This window comes from Sarcophilus harrisii, chromosome 2 (assembly GCF_902635505.1).
Source record: "Sarcophilus harrisii chromosome 2, mSarHar1.11, whole genome shotgun sequence".
NCBI lineage: Eukaryota > Metazoa > Chordata > Mammalia > Dasyuromorphia > Dasyuridae > Sarcophilus > Sarcophilus harrisii.
Genome location: NC_045427.1, coordinates 445,916,328 through 445,939,107, shown reverse-complemented (window position 1 = coordinate 445,939,107; position 22,780 = coordinate 445,916,328). Strand labels below are relative to the sequence as shown.

The window sequence follows — 22,780 nt, the reverse complement described above, 5'->3', positions numbered from 1 at the left end:
TAAGGAGATTTGGGTTCAATGTAAATAAAAATTAGCAACTGGAGCTATTTAAAAAGGGAATGGAATTCCTCCAGAGATCCTGGATTCCCCATCACTGGAGATTTTCAACTGATATTTTTTTCAGTGATGGGGTAGAGAGGATTCTTGCTCAGCTCAGAGTTGGACCAGATGGCCTTTAAGCTCTCCTGCAACTCAAATTCTGTGAATGAAAGGAAACCCTTCTTCTAGATCCCTGTGTCCTCTTTCTTTCCCATTCTCTGTAGTAAAGCATCATCTCATTACTTGCCTCAATAGCTTCTCATAGTATTCTATCTCATGTCTGCTGAGTAAGACATGAGATTAACAAAACATTAATTAAGCCCCTTTTATCCAGCTTCTTCTCATCCCTTCTAAGCAGCTGGATGGAGTCAGGAGTCAGGAAAACCTGAGTTCATATCTAGATTCAAACAATTACTAGCTAAATGACTCTAAGATAGTCATGAATCCTCCATCTGCCTCAGTTTCCTCAAGGGTAAAATAGAAATAATGCCTCTCAGAATTATTGCAAAGATAAAATGAAATATTTACAAAGTGTTTAGCATGTTTAGCCATGTGTGTGGCACATAGTAGGTACTTATTAAATATTTGTTTGCTTCTGCCCTTCCTTTCTAAATACCAGTCACTATAAATAACAAAAAAATAAAAAAATGAAATTAGTCTTGGCCTCAAGAAGCTTACATTCTAAGGTAGCTAGATTGCACAGTGGATATAGCATTAACCCTGAAGTCAGAAGTTCCTGAATTCAAATCTGGCCTCATACACACCATATGCTAGCTAGCTGTGTGACTTGGGGCAAGTTACTTAACTCCACTTGCCTCGTGCAAAAAAAAAAAAAAAAAAAAAAAGCTTACATTCTATTTGTAAAATGTATACAGAGAGCTTGACCTCAGCTGAAAATCTATTATCCATTTCTTAGACAATACCCAGTATAAGGTCCTTAAGCTTCCAAAATTTTCACTTGGAATATAACCATCCCTTAGAACAGGCTCATCAACTGTGGTCAGACTTCCAACCAAACCACCAAAAACCCAATGATTCTAAAATGTAACTGAAACACAACATGTTTACAATGATAACTGAGAGGGAAGAATGACAAGACTATACAACTAAATAAGAAATTGCATTTTATTTCTCATCAGTTTTAGATTTTGAAGGGGGAAAATTTAACAAGATAGGCACTTTTTTTGCTAAGGCAACTGGGGTTAAGTGACTTGCTAAGAGTTAGGAAGTGATAAGTGTCTGAGGCCAGATTTGAACTCAGGTCCTCCTGACTTCAGGGCTGGTGCTCTATCCACCGCATCACCTAGCTGCCCTCAAGATAGGCACTTTGTAAGTATTCTAAGGGGAAATATATTGAATTTTTTGTAAATTAAAACACTAGTAAGTGCAAGAATTTATCCCATTGTTTCATTTTTTCTACTTGGGTTTTAGTACCTGGCTCTGATCCTTAGTGATCAGATAGTGAAGATAGTGAAGATTCTTAAGGCATCATTTGATGGTCTAAGACTGAGGATATGAGAATGTTTATCTTGGGGGAAAAAAGAAAACTTGGGGGCTGCCATTAAATATTTGAAGGACTTTACATACAAAAGAAAGGAGATTTGATCTGCCTAGTTCTTAAGACTAAATTAAGAACCCCGTCCCCCAAAAAAAGGAGAGGGGAAGGTAACTAAGAGGCAAGTTTAGACTTGATTTTTAGGGAAACTCAGTAACAATCAGTGTTATCCAAAAGTGGAATAAACTATTGCAGTAGCAATGGATTTCCCCCTCTTTATAAGTCTTTAGGCAGAAGCTAGATGACCACCTGTGAGGTCTGCTAGAGAAGAAGATTCTTCTTCTAGCATGGGTTACAATAAATGGCTTCTGAAGTTCCAGCTAATTCTGGGATGGAGTTTCTGGAAGAGCAAATGTTTTGGCAAATTAATGAACCCTATAGGCTCCAGGCCTGGCCCAATGTGAGTTCCTGTGCCAGACTGGGCTCCTACACATCTGCTTTTCTGACTCTAGTCTTGCCCGTCATCATGCTGGCCACCTAAGTGGTGTCTTTCTTTTATAATCTAATAAGAAAAGGCAAGAATGAGAATCATACGAGATTAGTCTTTGGGATATCTTTTAAGTTTGTCAGCACCTCCCTCTCCTTGGTACTCACCCCCTTCCCCAATAAGAGGTCTCCATGAGATCTTCACTCAGTCTCCACATTACTTAATTTACCTGGGCCTGTTTCCTCAGATATAAAATGAAAGAGTTGGACTACATGGTGTCAGGGGTCCCTTGAAACTTTAAATTTGTAAAACTATGGTAAATATGTCAGAAGTGGAAAGGAGCTTAGATGTCACCTAGTCTACCTCTCTAATTTTGTAATGATGAAACTGATAAAAAGAGGATGTCAGAGAAATGACTTCATATCACTCAGCAAATTAGGATCAGAGCCAGGTACTAAAACCCAAGTAGAAAAAAATGAAACAATGGGATAAATTCTTGCACTTAATAGTGTTTTAATTTACAAAAAAATTAATTTACAAACATTGTCCCATATGATCTTCATAGCCACCCTGTAGGTGAATAGATAATTATTTTACAAAGGAGAAAACAAGACTGAGAAAAGGAAGTTACTTGTCTAAAGTCACACCATAGATTCAGACTGGAACCAAGCGTTAGAACACAGATGAGCTAAATACAGCAATGAAGACTCAGGATGGCAGTTCTATTTCTCAGTATTAGATGGATCTGCATGATGTAAAACAATGGGTATTATTGAGAAAAATCACTCCAGCATTGGGGACTTTGTGGCAGCTTCAGGGAAATGAATGAGCAGAGACATTGACTCAGTGGGTTCCTAATTAGCCACTTGCTCAGAAAAAGTCAAACTTTTACCCAATGAGTTCAATTAGTTGGGTGACAAAATTCTGCCTCCCAAATGATTCATTAGTGTCAGAGTCAGAGAAACAGGCATCTCCAGAGTGAGCTCCCAAGGGCCTTGTTAGCTAGGCCACAATGGGGATCTCACCATAAAGAAAAAACTTTCTTGATGTCATTTCACACTAGGAGCCATTCAGTTTTCCCCATGGGCCATTTCCTTTCATCCTTACTCCCTCTCTGGGCTTGGAGACAGAAAAGTTTCCTCTAAGAGACCAGAGAGAAGAAAATAGTCATTCACTTTCCTTATGAACAGCTCACTTTCCCTCCTCATATCCAGTTGTTTATGCTTTGGATAACCCACTCTGATCTTCAGTGTAAAGACCAGGTCCCTCCAGCCCCTACCCAAAAAAGCTGAGATCACGATGCATTGACAAGATTGGGATTCAAGTATTGACTTAGCCAGATCATTCCCATCAGCTGGACCTCAGTTTCTTCAACTAGAAAACAGAAAGATCAGTTAAATGATCTCTAAGGTCCTTTGTAAATCTGACATTCTAAATTACAAAATCCATTCCATTTCTAATCTCCCATGATTCTTTTCAGTTCTGAGATTATATAATTCCAAAATTTACTGTGATTCTAGAGCCTCATATGAAACTAGGTTTAGAAGTCAAGAATCTCTAAGATAAAAGAAATTTCGAAGATCATTTAGACCAACTTGTAATTAAATCAGAAAAACCTTCTACAACCACTCTGAATAGGACTATTCAGCCTCTCTTCTGAAGAGTTTAGAGATGGCAACTATTTCCACGTTGGGCCAACTTTAAATATTAGGAAACTTCATTCAATTAAACTCAAGTTTGTCTCTGAAACCTCTGTTCAGAATTATTCATTCCTACCAATATGATAAAAGGTGCTTGTTAAATTCTCACCATTATTTTCATAACCATATTTTCACAACAGAATTAGGCCTATTATCCACTATCCTCAATCCCAGAGACAAGCCAGACTTTGGTGCCTGAGCTACTTCCTTTCTGGGAAGCAACTGTATGGTAGAAAGAATGATTGTTGAAGAGTCAGAGAATCAAATACTGCTTTGGTGGCTCTGAGCAAGCCATTTAACTTCTCTAAACTTCATATCAATTTCCTTACCTGCAAAATCAGATAATAATAATTACTCCCTATGTCACAAATTATGAAAAAAGTGCTTTTGAGTATTTTATTATTAATCCCTGTTTTGCATCTTCCTAGCTGTGATACTTTTCTGGACCTTAGCTCTTCAATTTAAAAAATGGAGATGACAATTCTCAGCTCTGTATAATTTGCCCATAGGATTGTCATAAGGATCAGATAAGATGATATGTTTTAAAAAAAACTCTTATGCTTTATCCAAAGTATTTTCACTGTTTTACTTCCACCTACACACACACACACACACACACACACACACACACACACACACACACATTTTATCTTTCCTCTCCAAGAGAAAAGCATCTAATAAATTCCTTCACAACAAGGTATTAATGACCTTGAGAAATTCACCCAATTCTCTTAGCCTCAATTTCCTTAGCTGTAAAATGGTACTAACAATACATATACCACATATCTTATAAAAATTTTGAGAAGAAAATGCTTTATAAAATGGAAAATTCTATAGAAATATTGTTGTGTTATTGTTGTTATCATTAAGATCCCTTAAGAAAATCCAGAAAGGGAAGAGCTTAGTAAAAAGACAAAAATCAATGCAGTTAAAAACAAAAAAGAAACAGATAACTTGGGAGGAAGTTCTTGGTAGCAAATTTCTCAAATGGAGATCTCATTTCCAAGATTTAGAAAAAAATGATTCAAGTTTACAAGAATGAGATCATTGCCTGAATAACAAATACTCAAAGGACATTGAACAGGCTGCTTTCTAAGGAAGAAACTGAAGCTATATGAAAAAATGATCTATATTATTAATAATCAGAGAAGTTCAAATAAAAGAAAGTCTAAAATCCTACATCAGCCATCAGATTGGTGAAGTAGACCAAAAAAAGAAATGATAAATGTTGAAGGAACTATGGGGAAATAGGTTTATTAAAGCATAGTTAGTGGAGCTATACAATTGTCTAGCATTAGTGGAGCTATACAATTGTCTAGCCATTTTAAAGAGCAATTTGGAACAGCCCCCTAAAAGTCACTAAGGAGTATTTACTCTTTGAACTACCCTTAACAGGCATAAATTGCAAAAAGAAAAAAAGGAAGAAGAAAAGGATTATAAGCATGAAAATATTTATTACTGCACTTATTTTGTAACAAAGAACTGGAAACAAAGGGGCTATTAGGAAATAGCTAAACCAACTGCAGTATATGAAAGTAAGGAGATTCTACTATATTGTAAGAAATAAGGAAATCATTTCAGGAAAAACAAAGTGAAGTGAACGGAACCAAGAGAACAATTATAGAATAACAAACAACTCAGTAAAAACAAACAAGTTTGAAAGGTTTAAAAACTCTGATCAATGCAATGACCAATAATGAATCAGTCCTAAATACCTCTTGGGAGAAAGGTGATGGATGAAATCAGGGTACAAAGTGAAACATATTTGTTTTAGCTATACTTAATATGGGATTTATTTTTCTTAATTGTATTTTTGACAATGGCTTTGTTTTTCTTTCTTATTTTTCTTAGTGACAGGTTTCTGTCACTAATAGAAATATAGAGAAAAATAGATTTCTATTAATTAAAAAATATTAATTTTTAAAAAAATGTCTAGGAAAATAAATTGAACCATGATGGTGTTTTAAACAGTATGGTCAACATAAGCAAATTACAGAGGTTTAGAGGTAAAATACCATTCACTTCACGCTATACAAAAAAGTGATAAAAGAAAATAGCAAAAGACATGATGATTGACAGTATATCTACATCTGTTTCTAGGATCAAGGAGACAATGGAAGTGGTGTAACTCCAAGTTAGCAGGAGATAAACAGAAAGCAACATTGAAGAAATTACGTTGGGAATGGAGACAAGATGGCAGAGCAAAGGTAGCTGAACTCTTCCTGAATTCTTCCCTCCAAAATCTTTAAAATAAAACCTCAAATTGAATTCTAGAATACCAAAGCTAATAAAAGGTTGGGCTGAGACATTAACTTAGGGTATCAGTAAGAAAGATTTGTGATAGTGGGATGGTGATAGGCTTAGAACATACTGCAAGCTGCCATATCAGCAGCAGGTCTTGAAATCAGCTCTGAGAGTGACAGTGGCAGCTTCAGGAGCTCTCAGGTCACCAAAGGTAGGGGGTCAGAAAACTGGTCAGAAGGATATTACTGGTTTCAATACCCTGTTTCATTGCTTATTGACAGTTCTGGATTGTAATTTCAGGGTGAAAAGAAGCACCAGCACTTGTAACTCTTAGAAAAATAAACTATGAGAGAGAGAGACAGAGAGACAGAGAGAAAGAGAGAGAGAGAGGAAGAGAGAGAGAGAAAGAAGGAGGGAAGGAGGGAGAGAGAACCTGACCATAAAAAAGCTACTATGTTGACAGAGAAGATCATGACACAAACTTGGAAGAAGAGAATGACTTTAAAAAGCAAAGCCTCAAAGAAAAAAAAAAGCCATAAATTGTACACAGTCCAAAAAGAATTCTCGAAAGAGCTTCAAAAAGATTTTTAAAATCAAACAAGAAGTGTAGAGGAAAACTTTAGAAAATAAATGGGAGTGATGGCAAGAAAATTATATACAGAGTCACCAGCTTGGTAAAAGAGGCACAAAACATATTGAAGAAAACAGCACCTTCAAAAACAGAATTGGCCAAATAATAAAAGAGTCAAAAAATCCATAAAAGAGAAGAAAGCCTTAAAAAGCAGAATTGGCCAAGTGAAAAAAGAGATGCAAAAACTCACTGAAAAGAATTCTTGAAAAAGTAGAATTGACCGAATGGAAAAAAAGTTAACAAAATTTCATTGAAGAAATTAATTTTTAAAAATTAGAATTGGGAAAGTAGAAGCTAATGATATCACAAGCTACAAGAAATAATCAAATTCAAAAGAATGAAAAATAGAAGAAAATGTGAAAAATCTGATTGAAAAAACAATCTGAAAAATAAATGGAGAGATAATTTAAGAATTATTAGACTACCTGAAAGCAACAATAAAAAGACCTTAGTTGTAATATTTCAAGAAATTGTCATATAAAACTGCCTTGATATCCTAGAATCAGAGGATAAAACAGAAATTTTTAAAATCCACCAATCACTTCCTGAAGATCCCAAAATAAAAATGAAAATTCCTAGGAATATTATAGCAAAGTCCCAGAGCTCCCATATTGTTGGAATCTTTACAAAGTGTTAAGCCATTAGAGTTGATAGAGACAATAATTATCTAATTTAGCATGGTTCAATATGATTGATTTGATCTTAGAAGCAGATATTTTGGGCCAGAACTTGAAACAAGGTACTAAGTACAACTAATGGAAACAATGCTTGTGTTCACCCCTTTAGAGAGCTCATAAGTATTTAAGTACTCATTGGAGTTCACATGTTTGGGAGATTTCAGGGTTTAGAAATATATCTGAATTCACACCTTCCTTGAAGTTCTTAGGGCCAGAGAGCACTCTGGGAGATAACCCAGAATCCCTCTCTCTCCAGAAGGAGGAGTTAACCTTTGAAAGATCATATATATACAGGAAGCTCTTAGAGCTTGAGAGAGTTTTCTTGGGAACATTGACTGGGGTCAGAGAAGAGCCCTCTGGAAGGAATTTCTCCAGAACATTGACTGGGGTCGGAAAGGAGCACTCTGGGAGGAAGTCCACAAGCCCTATCTTTGAGGCAAGAGATTCATTGCATTTTCTACCTTGGTGCTGGCTGGAGTTGGAAGGACAAACCTTTGGATTTGGAGACATTCGGAGGGAGCTCTTGGAACCAAGCAGAAAGATAGGCTCTGAGCTAAACGGGCTATATTGAAGAACACAATAAAAGATCTGAACTCTTTTATCACCTGACTGTGTTATGGAAAAAGAACACCAACACCATATCAAGGGGAAAATACTGCAATCAGATGAAACAAAACTAGCAGTTTTCCAATTTAAAAAGTGGAGAGCTCAGAATATGGTCATCTGCAAGTCAAAGTAGCTAGGATTGCAACTAAGAATAATTTACCTAACAAAACAAAGGATACTCTTTTGGGGGGGAAATTGAAAATTTAATAAAATAGAGAACTTTCAAGCATTCCTAATAAAAATACCAGAGCTGAATAGAAAGTCTGACTCAAGAGAACATAAGACTGAAGAGAAGCAGAAAATAGTCAATGTAAAAGATAAATTATAAAGGAGTCAATAATGTTAAACTACTTACATTCCTATATGGAAAGATGATACCTGTAACTCTTAAGAACTATATTATTATTAGGACACTTAGAAGGACCCTACATAGGCAAAGGGTACTAGAATGAATTGATTATGTGGGGATGATTCCAAAAAATAAAGGGGGGAAACTATCTCACATAAAAGAGGCACTCAAGAAAGAAATTTTATAGGGCAGAATGAAATGGAGGAGGAGTAGAAGGCAATGCTTCAACTTTACTCTAATTGGAATTGGCTAAAAGAAGGAATAATATATACACTCTGTTGAATAGAGAAATCTTTCTTACCCAACAGAGAAGCAGGAGAGAAAGGGGATAACAGAAGAAAGGATATATTAAGTAGGACAGGGGTCAGAAGCAAAAAAATTTTAAGAGGGAATGAGAGAGTGGGAGAGAGAGAGACAGAGACAGAGAGACAGAAACAGAGAGAGAAATAGAGAAAGAGACAAAGAGAGACACAGAGTCAGAGATAGAAAGATAAAGAGGGACAGAGAGACCAAGACAGAGAAAGAGAGAGACAGAAAGAAAAGAGAGGGAGAATGAGGAGAGAGAGAGAGACGTAAAGAGAGAGAAGGAAAGAGAGATAAAAGTGAGAAGAGAGAGAAGAGGAAGGAGAAAGAGAAGGGAGATTAAAAAAGGATAAAAATAGCATGGAGGAAATATACAGTTAATTATCAAAACTGGGGTGGGAAGAAGCAATTAGGTGGCACAATGAATAGGGTGCTAGGTCTAGAATCAGGAACATTCATCTTTCTGCACTTAAATCTAGCCTCAAATACTTACTAGCTGTGTGATCCTGAGCAAGTCACTTGACCTTGATTTGTCTCTGTTTCCTCATCTATAAAATGAGCTGGAGGGGGAAATGAAAACCACTCCCGTATCTTTGCCAAGAAAACCCAAAACTTTTCCTTTAGGAATTTGGATGTGTCAGACATGATTGAAAGGATTGAACAACAAATCATAACTGGGACTACTAAGTGGTACAGTGAATAAAATGTCAGGCCTGGAGTTAGGAAAACCTGAGAGGTAGCAATCATGATCTCAGACAAAGCAAAAATAGATCTTATTAAAATAGAAAAGCAGGGAAAGTACTTTTTGCTAAAGAGCGTCATAACAATGAAGTACTATCAATACTAAATATATATACAGCAATTAGTACAGCATCCAAATTCCTAAAGGAAAAGTTAAATGAGTTACAGTAACAAATAGACTATGAAACTATACTAGTGGGAGACATCAACATTCCTGTCTCAGAATTAGATAGATCAAACCATAAAATAAATAACAAATTTAAGGAGAAAAATAAAATGTTTAGACAAGTTTGATACCATAGACCTTTGGAAAAAATTGAAGGGGAACAGAAAGGAATATGTCGTTTTCTCAGCTTTACATGACAACTTCACAAAAGATGAGCATTAAAACCTAACAAACAAATGCAGACAAGCATAAATATTAAGTGTATCTTTTTCAGACCATAATGCAATAGAAATTAAGTTCAATAAAGGACTTAAGGTGAAAAATGTATCCATTTTCAGAGAAAGAACTAGTAGAATCTGAATGAAGATTGAAACAATTTCTTCATTTTCTTTTTCTTTTCCTTTTTTTTTTTTTTTTTTTGCAACATGGATAACATGGAGATATATTTTGCATGATTTTAAATATATAATTGATTTCACATTTCTTACATTCAACAATGGGTAGAGGGAGGAGAGGAAGAATGTGAATTCAGAAATTCAAATTTTTAAATGAATAAAAATTAAATACTGAATCTTTAAAAAAGATCATTTTATTATTAGCTTCAATTGAGCACTCAGAAACTGATGGGAAATGCAGGGCCAGGGAAGATGAAGTACTATCTAGGAAGTGCAGATCAACTGTTCCCTATGCTCATCCATAGTAATTATGATCAATACATAGTCCCCCAGAATTCCACAATGAAAACACAGTAGGCTGGACCTAAAAGCCATAAAGAGATCCTACTTGGCCTGCTTTTTCCGGCAATCACACACCACATCTGAGGGCCTTTCCCCAAGCCCTGAGCTTGAGGAAGAGTCCTTCATTAGGTGATTAAAGTCCTCATTTGGAGTAGGCAGTGGAAATCAGTGCTTTTAGAGAACCAAATTAAGATCTGGAGGTTCCAGAAAGTTAGTCAATATTCAGGAATATCTATCAGAAACCAAAGCTTTAGAGGACTAACCAAGAAATCCAATATTCTGCAATGCTAGCTAAGAGTGCAGTGTTCCACTACATTTGGGCCAACCAATTAAGGACACAATACTTGGAAACATGAAACCAAGAACCCATATACCAGATCACAAAACAGGAACTACACGCAGCATTTTGAGATATCAATGCTTCTTTCACAGTTCAGGAGATGGCCTTGTCAACATTTATTTGTCTTCTTGGTCTGAATCAGATACATGGAATGAGACATAAAGACATAATTGGACATTGAAACAAACCAAGTTCTGCAGTGAGGCTGTCTTGACAATATTAAAACCATTCTCATCACCAAATATGCTTGGTTTCCAGTACTCAGGAGAACATATAGGGTTCCCCAAAACTCTTTTAAAGGAGAAGGGAGACCCAATCTCTCCTCAAAGATAGAATTGGACAGAGATTTCTCTAGAAGTAAGCCTGGGTAGAATTCTAAAGCATCAATGTTTTTATACAGCTCTTCCAGCTCAGCTGATTTCTGCTTCTCTCTTGCAAAGAGGAAAGAGGGAAACAAATTAGATCAGCTCTTCCCCATACCCTGGAAATAATTACAAACATGCTCAGGTAACTAGGAAGTGGAAAACATGTGTTTTATCAGGAAAAAAAAAAAATAAACTTGGGATCAGATAATTTGGTAGAGTGTCAGACCTGGAGTCAAAGTTCTGAATTCGAATTCTACCTCAGATACATAGTAGCTATGGGAATCTGAGAAAATCACTTAATCATTCATCCTGTTTCCTCTAATGGAAATAACTATAGCTTATATCCCAAAGAGATCACAAAGAAGGGAAAGGGATCTATATGTGCACAAATGTTTGTGGCAGCCCTCTTTGTAGTGGCCAGAAACTGGAAACTGAGTGGATGCCCATCAATTGGAGAATGGCTGAATAAATTGTGGTATATGAATATTATGGAATATTATTGTTTGGTAAGAAATGACCAACAAGATGACTTCAGAAAGGCCTGGAGAGACTTACATGAACTGATGCTGAGTGAAACGAGCAGGACCAGGAGATCATTATATACTTCAACAACAACACTATATGATGATCAATTCTGATGGACCTGGCCATCCTCAGCAATGAGATGAACCAAACCAGTTCTAATGGAGCAATAATGAACTGAACCAACTACGCTCAACAAAAGAACTCTGGGAGATGACTAAGAACCATTACACTGAATTCCCAATCCCTATATTTTTGCCTGCCAGCATTTTGGATTTCCTTCACAGGCTAATTGTACAATATTTCAGAGTCTGATTCTTTTTGTACAGCAAAATAATAATTTGATCATGTATATTTATTGTGTATCTAATTTATACTTTAATATAATTAACATCTACTGGTCATCCTGCCATCTAGGGGAGGGATGGGGGGAAGGAGGGGAAAAATTGGAACAAAAGATTTGGCAATTGTCAGTGCTGTAAAATTACCCATGCAATAACTTGTAAATAAAAGGCTATTAAAAAATTAATTAAAATAAATAAATAAAGGAAATAATCATAGCACTTACCTTACCTGATTGAGAGATCAAGTGAAATGATAAATATAAAGCACTTTGTAAATGTTAAAAGTGCTATATAAGTGTAAAATATTATCATCATTTTCATCAGTATCTTAGATTTGTTATTTCTGGGCCATGTAAACACTCAATACAGAAGCAGCCTACCATAGTGGCTACAGCTTTGGAGTTATGAAGATCTGGGTTTGAATCCTCCTTCGAGACATTTACTAACTGTGACTCTGGGGGAACCATTTAATCTCTTTGTGTCTTAGTATTTTCATCTTTAAAATAAGAAGGTTGGACTAATGACATTTAAGTACTGTTCTATCTTTTAACCTATAATTCTATGAGCCTCTGATCTACATATAAGCCTTAGTTTCTTCTTTTAAAAATTAGGGACAACATGAGCCCTTCCTTTAACACAAGAATGTTTGGGTCCTGATTGATTCAGATTAAATATAAATTATTTCTGCTTTGGCTAGAAACCCTGAAAGTCTTCCCCTCATCATGAATGAATGATTCATTCATTCATCTAGATTTTTTTGGACTAGGTGAAAGAGGAGATTTTTTGCTTCAATTACTGCCCAGCCTTAATCATTGCATTGCAGTGCTGCCTCAGTCAAACTGAGACCTGTTGAAGATCTTAGTCTAAAGAGGTCAAGGTCTCCCACTTTATCCAGGGCCATCTCCAGTCATGCTGATCTATATCTGGCCACTGGACTCAGCTGGCTCTGGAGGGGAAACTGAGGCAGCTGACCTTGCACAGCCCTCCCTCACTTACATCAAATTCACTTGCATGTTTTGGTATCCCCTCCCTGATGTCATAGTCCTCTTTGAAAATGAAGGGCAAACAACAATCAGGCTTAGACTAGGACCAATAGCTCAAATAGGGCATGGAATTTTGATGGGGAACATACCATAGGCAACAGATAACTTAAACATCAAAGATTAAAATTAACAATAATTATAGAGTTTTTAAAGTCTAACATCTAACAAATGGATCAATAGTTAAAAATTGAATCTTTTCAAATGAATGTGATAATAAATCTATGACAAAGAGACCTGGAGCTAGCCAGGGGCTAAGGAGACAATGAAGAAAGGATAAAGAAAAGGATGACAATGATAGTAGAAATCTGCACTTCATGGTACCTCAGTCTGTTCAAATAACAACAACGTTGAATTGGACTCATAGCCCACTTTGGCCCACTCCAATACCAAACTGTGCATTAAATGACAAAATAGGACTGTACAAAATGCTTACATCATCAAGCATCCAAGCTACTTTGGGTTCCCAAGGCCCTGACTCAAGGACGGGCCAAGAGCTAAAAGCTAAAAATGTCAACACAAGTAAAATGTAACATGGCTAAGTAGCAATCTTTCAAAAACTGTTTTACATCTTAATGAGACTTGAATAATAGCCTCCCATGTGAGCTTCTGGATTCTGTTCTGCTCATTCTGCAGTATTCACTATGATTCTCTTGTACTTATTATTGCTTTCTTCAAATAGAAATGTTACCTCTCCTATTTCCAATTTATGTTAGTACTTTCAGTATCTCTTTTACTTGTACCCGTCTTTTGGGAGAGGAACTCTAAGCTGTAGCCTAAAATAGATATGTCCCAGAAACAGGATGAATGTGATGAGCCACTCAAAATAAATGGAGAGTCAGCCAGGCTTCCTTAGCAAAAGAATCTGATATACATGCAAATGATTAGATCATGGAGCCTGGAAAGTCAGGTACTCTGAGCTTCTTTGACTTCTAGCAACTCTTGCCTATAGCCTCCATGTTGGACAAATGGAAGAGATTACTAATGCTAGTAGCAGAAGCAGCAGCAACAATAGCATTAGTAGTAGTAGTAGCAATCATAGCAGCAGCAGCAGCAGCAGTAGCAGCAGCAGCAGTAGTAGTAGTAGTAGTAGTACCAATAGAAGTAGTAGAAGTACTAGTAGTAGCAGCAGCAGCAGCAGTAGCAGTAGTAGTAGTAGTAGTAGTAGTAGTAGTAGCAATAGAAGTAGTAGCAGTACTAGTAGCAGAGCAGGGGCAGCAGCAGTAGTAGCAGTAGTAGCAGTAGTAGTAGGAGTAGTAGTAGTAGGAGTAGTAGTAGCAGTAGTAGTAGCAGTGATTGTAGTAATAGTATGCTCCTTCCTAATGTCTTCCTTTTGAAGTTTCATTGTATTTGAAGGTGACTCTGCGTACTCAAAGGCCAAGTATATGTAGATCCTACACTAAGTTGAAAAGGCTTTCAAATAAGACCATCCATCTTATCCAAGAACCAACCTTCCAAAGTAAAGGTGATCAAAACTTTGCCACAGAAGTTTTCCATTTATTATATTCTAAAAGATAAAGATGCTAGCATTTTTCCCTACCCCTCCCACACAAGAAAAGATCCTGGAAGTATTAGTGTTATCAGTATTATTACTATTATAATTCATCCTTATTCCCATAGCCTTCTTCTCCCTTTATCTATTTCAATGTCCAATCCATACCATAAAGTTCCATTCTTCCCAGACAGAAAACATGGGATTGGAGGATAGAGGAAGCCAAGGTGGATGCCACTGACCTCTGAGCTCCAGCAAGCAAAACTATTTGTGGTATTAATTGAAGGTCTATAGTCTTAGCTTCCTTGAGTGTTGAATGATGCTAATAGACACATACAACAAAGGGTGGTTGATGTTACTAACCCCATCAATCTGTGGAAGAACAACAGTCATATTGCAGCCAGAGAGAAGGAGCCAGATCCAATCTTTAAAAAAAAATTATCTATGATCTGTGATTCTGGTTCATTAAAATAAAGGGTCAGTAAGTTTCCCAATTGTAGCTTTTATTCCCATGTCTAGAAGAGCTCTTAAGATCAAAAACTGAAAGGAACCTTAAAGATCAGCTAGTCTGATTTCATCAGCTAATTGGCAAAGTAGATAGAGTGCTGGGCCTCCTTTTGCTGAGTTCAAATCCAATCTTAAACAGTTACAAGCTGGGAGATCCTCGGGAAGTCACTTAACCTGGTTTGCCCTCCCTCCTCGAAGCTCTGCAATTTGCTATTGCCTAGGAGCATTGAGAGGCTCAGTGTCTTGTCCAGGGTCATACAAGTGGGTGTCAGGAAAGGCACCTGAACTCAACTCTATCATACCTCAAAATGCAGCTGCTCAGCCACTAACCACAGTGGCTGTCCTGTGGGAACCATAAATACTGTCTGAATTTACTGGTATTGCATCTGCCGTTAGGATCTGCTGCCGCCTGGTGGTTAAGCTTAGGAGCAGCTCATTTAAGTTTTTACATAACCAATAGTTAATCTTCCCATAGAGTTAAATCAATCAATCGAACAACAATAATTATAATTATCATCTATATAATATTTTATAGTTGGAAAAGTGTTTTACATATGTTAGCTCATTTTAGCTGCACAGCAACTTTTTGAAGTAGGTACTATTTTTACTATTTTTTACATTTTACATTTTACAGGGGCATGAATATAGAACCACCGGAGATTATTCAATCCTTGCTTATCCATTTTATCTTGCATCTTTTCCTCTCCTGGATTTTTCCTATCATTCCTCCAAGTCATTCCTGGTGAATCATACTAATTCTAGTTAAGACAAGTACTCACCATATAACCTCTCCTTAAAGAAATCTATCTGTTCAAGAGGATAAGAACTGTTGAGTCAGACTAAAGAACTGGGGAAGAGGAAGTCACCAAAGTAATGTCAGGGAGGGAAACTTCAGGCTGACTGAGCAGGAAATGATATAACATTCAAGCAACAGTGGCACCAAATCCAAGAATGCCCAGCCCCTGAATCATCCCTATCTCCCCGTCTTAACCAAAAACCAAAAACCAAAAACAAGCAGGTAAGAAATGTTTAAAAGAATTCAATTAAAGAGCTCTTGGTTGGAGGGCCTCATACAGTCTGCTACACAGACCGTTTGTTTTTACTAAACAGGAAAGGAAAGAGGATGCAATTCCCTCACTATGATCTTACTCTCTATTGGCAGGAGAGAATTTGTGGGGTCACAGAAGCCTCTGCCGGTAGATTTTGAAGTGCTATGAACTCGAAAGAGTTTATTAAATTTGAGTATAAAAACCTCATGGTCATTTGGAACTATGCCCAAAAAGTTATCAAACTGTGCATACCCTTTGATCCAGCAGTGTTTCTACTGGGCTTATACCTCAAAGAGATACTAAAGAAGGGAAAGGAACCTGTATGTGCCAAAATGTTTGTGGCAGCCCTGTTTGTAGTGGCGAGAAGCTGGAAAATGAATGGATGCCCATCAATTGGAGAATGGTTGAGTAAATTGTGGTATATGAATGTTATGCAATATTATTGTTCTGTAAGAAATGAACAGCAGGATGAATACAGAGAGGATTGGCGAGACTTACATGAACTGATGCTGAGTGAAATGAGCAGAACCAGGAGATCATTATATACCTCAATAATGATACCGTATGAGGATGTATTCTGATGGAAGTGGATTTCTTCAACAAAGAGAAGATCTAACTCAGTTTCAATTGATCAATGATGGACAGAAGCAGCTACACCCAAAGAAAGAACACTGGGAAATGAATGTAAACTACTTGCATTTTTGCTTTTCCTCCTGGGTTATTTTTACCTTCTGAATCCAATTCTCCCCGAGCAACAAGAGAACTGTTCGGTTCTGCACACATATACTGTATCTAAGATATATTGTAACCTCTTTAACATGTATAGGACTGCTTGCCATCTGGGGGAGAGGGTGGAGGGAAGGAAGGGAAAAATCGAAACAGAAGTGAGTGCAAGGGATAATGTTGTAAAAAATTAACCTGGCATGGGTTCTGGCAATAAAAAGTTATTTTAAAAAACAACAACAACAACAACAAAAAACACCTCATGCTCAATATTTATGATGGATATCTTAAGATTAATTTGTACCCTGAATTTTTTCTTATTTCCATCTGGATAGAATTTATTTGAAATGTTCCAAGTGTTAATTTACATGTTGATGGCAATTGATGCTTCACAAATTTTAACAAATAAACTTGTAGTTTTATTCTTCAATCATAAAATAAATAAATATAAAACTTATGCTACTAAGTGTGGATACCAGTGCTGGGAAGCTTGTGAATTAAGTATTTGTTTTATTTATACCTTTACCTTCTAATTGATGATTGAGCTTACCCTCCATCTGCTCTATGTATATCTTGTATATATCCAGCTATTTTCATGTTATCTCCCCTATTAGATTGAGAGCTCCTTGAGAAACCACGTTTTTGTGTTTCTTTGTGTCCCTTTTGTCATAATGCTCAATGCATAGTTGGCATTTGATAAATGTTTATGACCAGTTTTATTGTAAATAAAGGTAATAAGAATCTACATGAATTTAGCTAATGCCATCAGAAAGAGAATTAGTTTAATAAATGTACTAAATAAAAATTAATTAAATAAATATACTGAATATAATAAATAAAAGTGGAGTGAGCTTGGTCAAGGGAGAAGGGAGAAAGCTACAGTAATGGATTTAATTCATTTCCATATCTATAATCGAGCTGAACCCCCCCCCTTGGGAAAGAATGTAGTGGGAACCAGGAGAGACCTTGACCAATGAGAACCTCAAATTTTCCTAGAGGAACAGGAAATAGGATTCTAAACCTTTTGGCACCTAGTCATCGACCTAGTCTCCTGAAGGCAAGCCTAGCTAATATAGGAATATCCTAGTGGGGAAAAGGAACAGACTTTACATAATAGTTAGCATTTATACAGAATTTTCAGGTTTCAAAGCAAATGATAAATATTTTATCATTTTATCTTCACAACAATAATCCTGAGAGGTAGGTGCTACTTAATGATCCCCATTTTGCAGATGAGGGAAATGAGGCAGAAAGAGGTTAAATGATTTGTCCAGGGTCAGATGACTATTAAGTATCTAAAGTCAGTTTTGAGGTCCACTCTTACTGCCTCCAAGTCTATCTTCTGCACCATCTACCTAGGAGAGAACTACACATATATAATCTTAGAAAACAAAACCTAGAATGTCAGCAATGAAAAAAGCCTCAGAGACCTAGCCTCTTGCCAAAGCTCACATAGCCAGTACTTAGAATATAGCCAAAACTCAAATGCAAGACCAGTGCCTTTTGTTTTATCACGTTCTCCAATAGGCTTTGAGGAAAGGAGCCTCTGACAACTTCTTGACATTCTGGAGTTGGGCACAGATCTTCCCCTCACCTATAATGATGAGTTAGGTCATCTAAAAAGTTGCTCATCATTCCAGGTGGGGTGCTCATCTCACAAGATGTCATAGACACAGTTGTGTTTCCAAACTCAGATGGTAGCATGCATCATGAGACCTGGGAACAGCCTAAACATCTCTTGGCCCATAGCCATCTGTTGAGCTTCAGGCACATTTGCAGGGTACTTCATAAATACTTGAGTCTCAGCCATTGATCTCCCTAACCATTGTCTGCAAGAGAATCAAAGGACCTGATCATCCATGACTTGGTCATATCCTCTAGAATCCTACTCAGAAGAGGAGTCTTAGGAGCAATGTTGACAACTGACCTTCCAGCATGCACTGATAGCAAGGAATTCAATATCTCCTAAGGCAACCAGTCCTGTTGCTGGACAGTTCTGATGATTAAGAACCTTATTTTTAAAATTTTTTGAAAGAAAAAAAGAAACCTTATGCTGAGCTCAAAATTGTTTTTATTATGTGTTTAAATTTTTGTCCCATGTGATAGCCTTTCTCTATGCCTTAGGGGCAGAGCCAAGATGGTGGAGAGGACACAGGTCTTTATCTGAGCTCTCCCTGATGTCCCTCAGATTAACAACAAATCAAGTCTCTAAACTGATTAAAGATTGACAAAACCCACAAATATTTGGCGTGTAACAATTTCCAGAAGAAGATACTTTGTAAGAACTTCAGAAAAGGTCTGTTTCAATTGGGGGGGAAGGGGGAGCTGGCCAAGCACAGGTTTAATGCAGGGACTCAGGGTGGTGTGGCATGCCCACACTGGGGAAGCTACTGGGAGGTTCTTAGCCAAAATACAACAAAGTTGACTACTCTGTCCTGGTTACAAACAAGTGGAATAGCAGATTAGCTGTGAGACATCCAACACAAATACAAAAGGCAAATAATGAGCCTCTGAACTCCAAAATAACACAGGACTTGACCACGCCCACCCAACGCCAGAAGTCAACAGCACTGACCCAGGGCAGCTGCTGTTGCCTGTAGAGGAAGCTTGGGATAATCTCCCCTTTACCCTAAGAACAGATGTCAACCTTAAAAAAATGAACAAAAAAGCAAAAAGATCTCTGATCATAAATAATTTTTATGGAGAAAGGGAAGGACAGACCTCAGACCCTGAGGATACTAAAAGCAAATTATCTCCAGATGAAACTTCAAAGATCACTCCAAAGGGTGATTTGACTTGGTTCCCATCTCACAAGTCTCTCCTGGAAGAATTTTTTAAAAAATCTTAAAAGAGAGTTAGAAGAAAAATGGAGAAATCAAATGAAAATATTGCAGGAGAGTTTGAAAAAAGAAACAGAAATTATCTGAAGAAAACTCCTTATAAAATATATTTAATGAAATGGAAAAAACACATAACTCCTTACAAAATAGATTTGACAAAATGGAAAAAGAAAACAACTCCTTGAAAAACAGAATTTGTGAAATGGGGGAAGGAGGGGAAAATCCATTGAACAAAACAACTCATTTAAAAATTCAATTGGCCAAATGCAAAAGGAGCTTTAAAAAAGCTAACTGAAGAAAACAATTCACTAAAAATTAGAATTGAACAAATGGAAATGAATGACTCAATGAGACATCAAGAATCAGTAAACAAAACCAAATTTTTTTAACTTCATTGGAAAAACAACTGACTTAGAAAATAGGTCTAGGAAAAAGCAATCTAAGAATTATTGAACTTCCTGAAAACCATATGAAAAAAGAGCTTAAACATCATCTTTCAAAAAAATCATCAAAGAAAACTGCCCTGATGTCCTAGAAACAAAGGATAAAATAACCATTGAAAGAATTCACAAAGATCTGAGTCCATCCATGGTAGGAGAGGACGAACAGGACAGGTAGGGGCCAGAGCAGGGGTGATGGCACACAGACTGTCATATCTGCCTTGTATTGAGGTGCTGGGAGTGTCAGAGCAGCCAGAAAGTGATGGTGAAAGCAGACCATAAGGGTGGTGGAGCCAAGAGCCAAACCGGCATTAGCAGCAGCAGCAGCTCCATCTCCTCTAGAGCATAGACCCAGGAAGCTGTTGAGAGGGGAGGGGAGTGAACCAGGCCAGAGCTGAAGCTATCACCATCATGGAGCTGAGAGTTGGGAACTGGTACAGGTTAGGCCAAAAGATTGGCAGCAGCTCCTTTGGAGACATCTATCTCAGTACTGACATTGCAGCAGAAGAAAAAGCCAATGTGTTAAAACCAAACACCCTCAGCTCCATATTGAGAGCAAAATCTACAAAAAGATGCAGGGAGGAGTGTGCATTCCTACAATTAAATGGTGTGGGGCAGAAGAGGACTACAATGTCATGGTGATGGAGCTTTGGGGACCAAGCCTTGAAGATCTCTTCAATTTCTGCTTATGAAAATTCAGTCTGAAAATCATCCTACTTGCTGACTAAATGATTAGTCAGATTGAATACTGTTGGAATCTTTACAAACTGTTAAGCCATTAGAGTTGATAGAAACAATAATTATCTAATTTAGCATGGTTCAATATGATTGATTTGGTCTTAGAAGGAGATATTTTGGGCCAGAACTTGAAACAAGGCACTAAGTACAACTGATAGAAACAATGCTTGTGTTCACACCTTTAGAGAGTTCATAAGTATTTAAGTACTCATTGGAGTTCACATGTTTGGGAGATTTCAGGGTTTAGAAAGATATCTGAATTCACAGCTTCCTTGAAGTTCTTAGGGCCAGAGAGCACTCTGGGAGATAACCCAGAATCCCTCTCTCCAGAAGGAGGATTTAACCTTTGAAAGATCATATATATATATATATACAGGAAGCTCTTAGAGCTGGGGAGAGTTACTTGGGAACATTCCAGGAGTCAGAGAGGAGTACTCTGGGAGGAAGCCTACAAGCCCTATCTCCGAGGCAAGAGAGATTTCATTGCACCTTCGCGCTGGCTGGAGTTGGAAGGACAAACCTTTGGATTTGGAGACATTTGGAGGGAGCTCTTGGAACCAAGCAGAAAGATAGACCTGAGCTAACCGAGCTATATTGAAGGACACAATAAAAGATCTGAACTTTTATCAGCTGGCTGCGATTTTGGATCTTATTTTTATATTATTATTTTAAAGAAGAAAAAACACCAACAGAATACATCCATTTGAAGAACTTCCTCTACCGAGATGTGAAGCCAGATAATTTTCTTATGGGACTGGGGAAAAAAAGGTAATGTAGTTTACATCATAGACTTCAGGTTGACCAAGAAGTACCAGGATGCTAGAACCCATCAGCACATATCTTATTGTGAGAATAAAAACCTTACAGGAACTCCTCATTATGTCTCCATCAACACTCATCTTGGAATTGAACAATCTCAAAGGGATGACTTGGAGTTCCTGGGCTATGTATTGATGTACTATAGTTTGGGCTCCCTCCCCTGGCAGGGGCTGAAGGCTGCTACCAAGAGACAAAAATATGAAAGAATTAGTGAAAAGGAAATATTCACTGCCATTGAAATGTTATGTAAAAGCTACTCTTCTGAGTTTGCCACATACCTGAATTTCTGTCATTCATTGCATTTTGATGACAAATCTGACTATTCCTACCTGAGACAGATTTTCAGGAACCTGTTCCATCACCAGGATTTTTCCTATGACTATGTATTTGACTAAAACATTCTAAAATTTGGTGCCAACCAAGCAGCTGATGATGCCAAAAGAGAACATTGGAATCGAGAGAACCAATTGAACTCCCAAAATACAACTACTTGGGGTCTCCTTTCCACTGCATCAGGCCACCTAAGGGAAACACAAGATGTAGCTCCTCCCACTCTCCTCACCCCTACCTCACATACTGCTAACATCTCTCCTTGGAAAGAGAGTGAAAAGTGAGTATGAGACTGTATCATGGTGCCCCAGTCAATATCTCTTCTACTGATTTAATAGGCTGACAAGATACCTCTCCCATGTCAACCTCATAAAATAGAATTCCTTTTGAACACCATAGCAAATAGCTGCTCATCTACCCATTGGAAGGCAGCACTAGATTCCTAGTCGGGTGACTTCCAGTAGTCTTCAGTCTGTCATGGACTGATGAGAAATCATAAAATTGGTGGTATGAATGGTCAAAGGTGGTGTAAGAGCCCAAGTCCCAGATTGGAAGTAGTGTAGAATAATGAAAACACCCCTGAATTCACTCCAAAGCTTTGGTCCCAGATCTCAGTTCAGCTGTTTATTTACCTAGAGTTTCCTTTAAAGTCATATGTTAAGGAAATGGGGGCAGGAGGCAGATTAAATTATCTCTAAAATAGGGGTTCTTGGAGTGCTTGGATTTATTTTTTTTTTAAGTTTTATAATTACATTAAAATAGAATTGTTTCCCTTTGTGATTCTACCCATTATATTTTGTGCATATATAGACATTCTGGGAAGAAAGAGACAACAAATTTCACCTTTCTTTCCAAAAGAAAGAGAGTCCGTGACAGAAACAAGATAAAGAATCGCTGTTGAATTTCCCTTCACACTTGACTAATCCATATGATCTTGTGATGCAGTATTTTCTGATCCAATGGTCTTTCCTCTACATTCCCCTGCTTTGAGATCCCAGGGGTTTGGACCCACTGCTGGAGGTGAATAATGGGTAAAGAGAGGGATCAAATCACTCT

General features: G+C 37.3%; 1 pseudogene; it reads left to right on the top strand.

The window, feature by feature from the left end:
- The first annotated feature begins 19,983 nt into the window (after positions 1 to 19,983).
- Positions 19,984 to 22,433, top strand: LOC100917649 (annotated as a pseudogene).
- Positions 22,434 to 22,780: the final 347 nt, after the last annotated feature.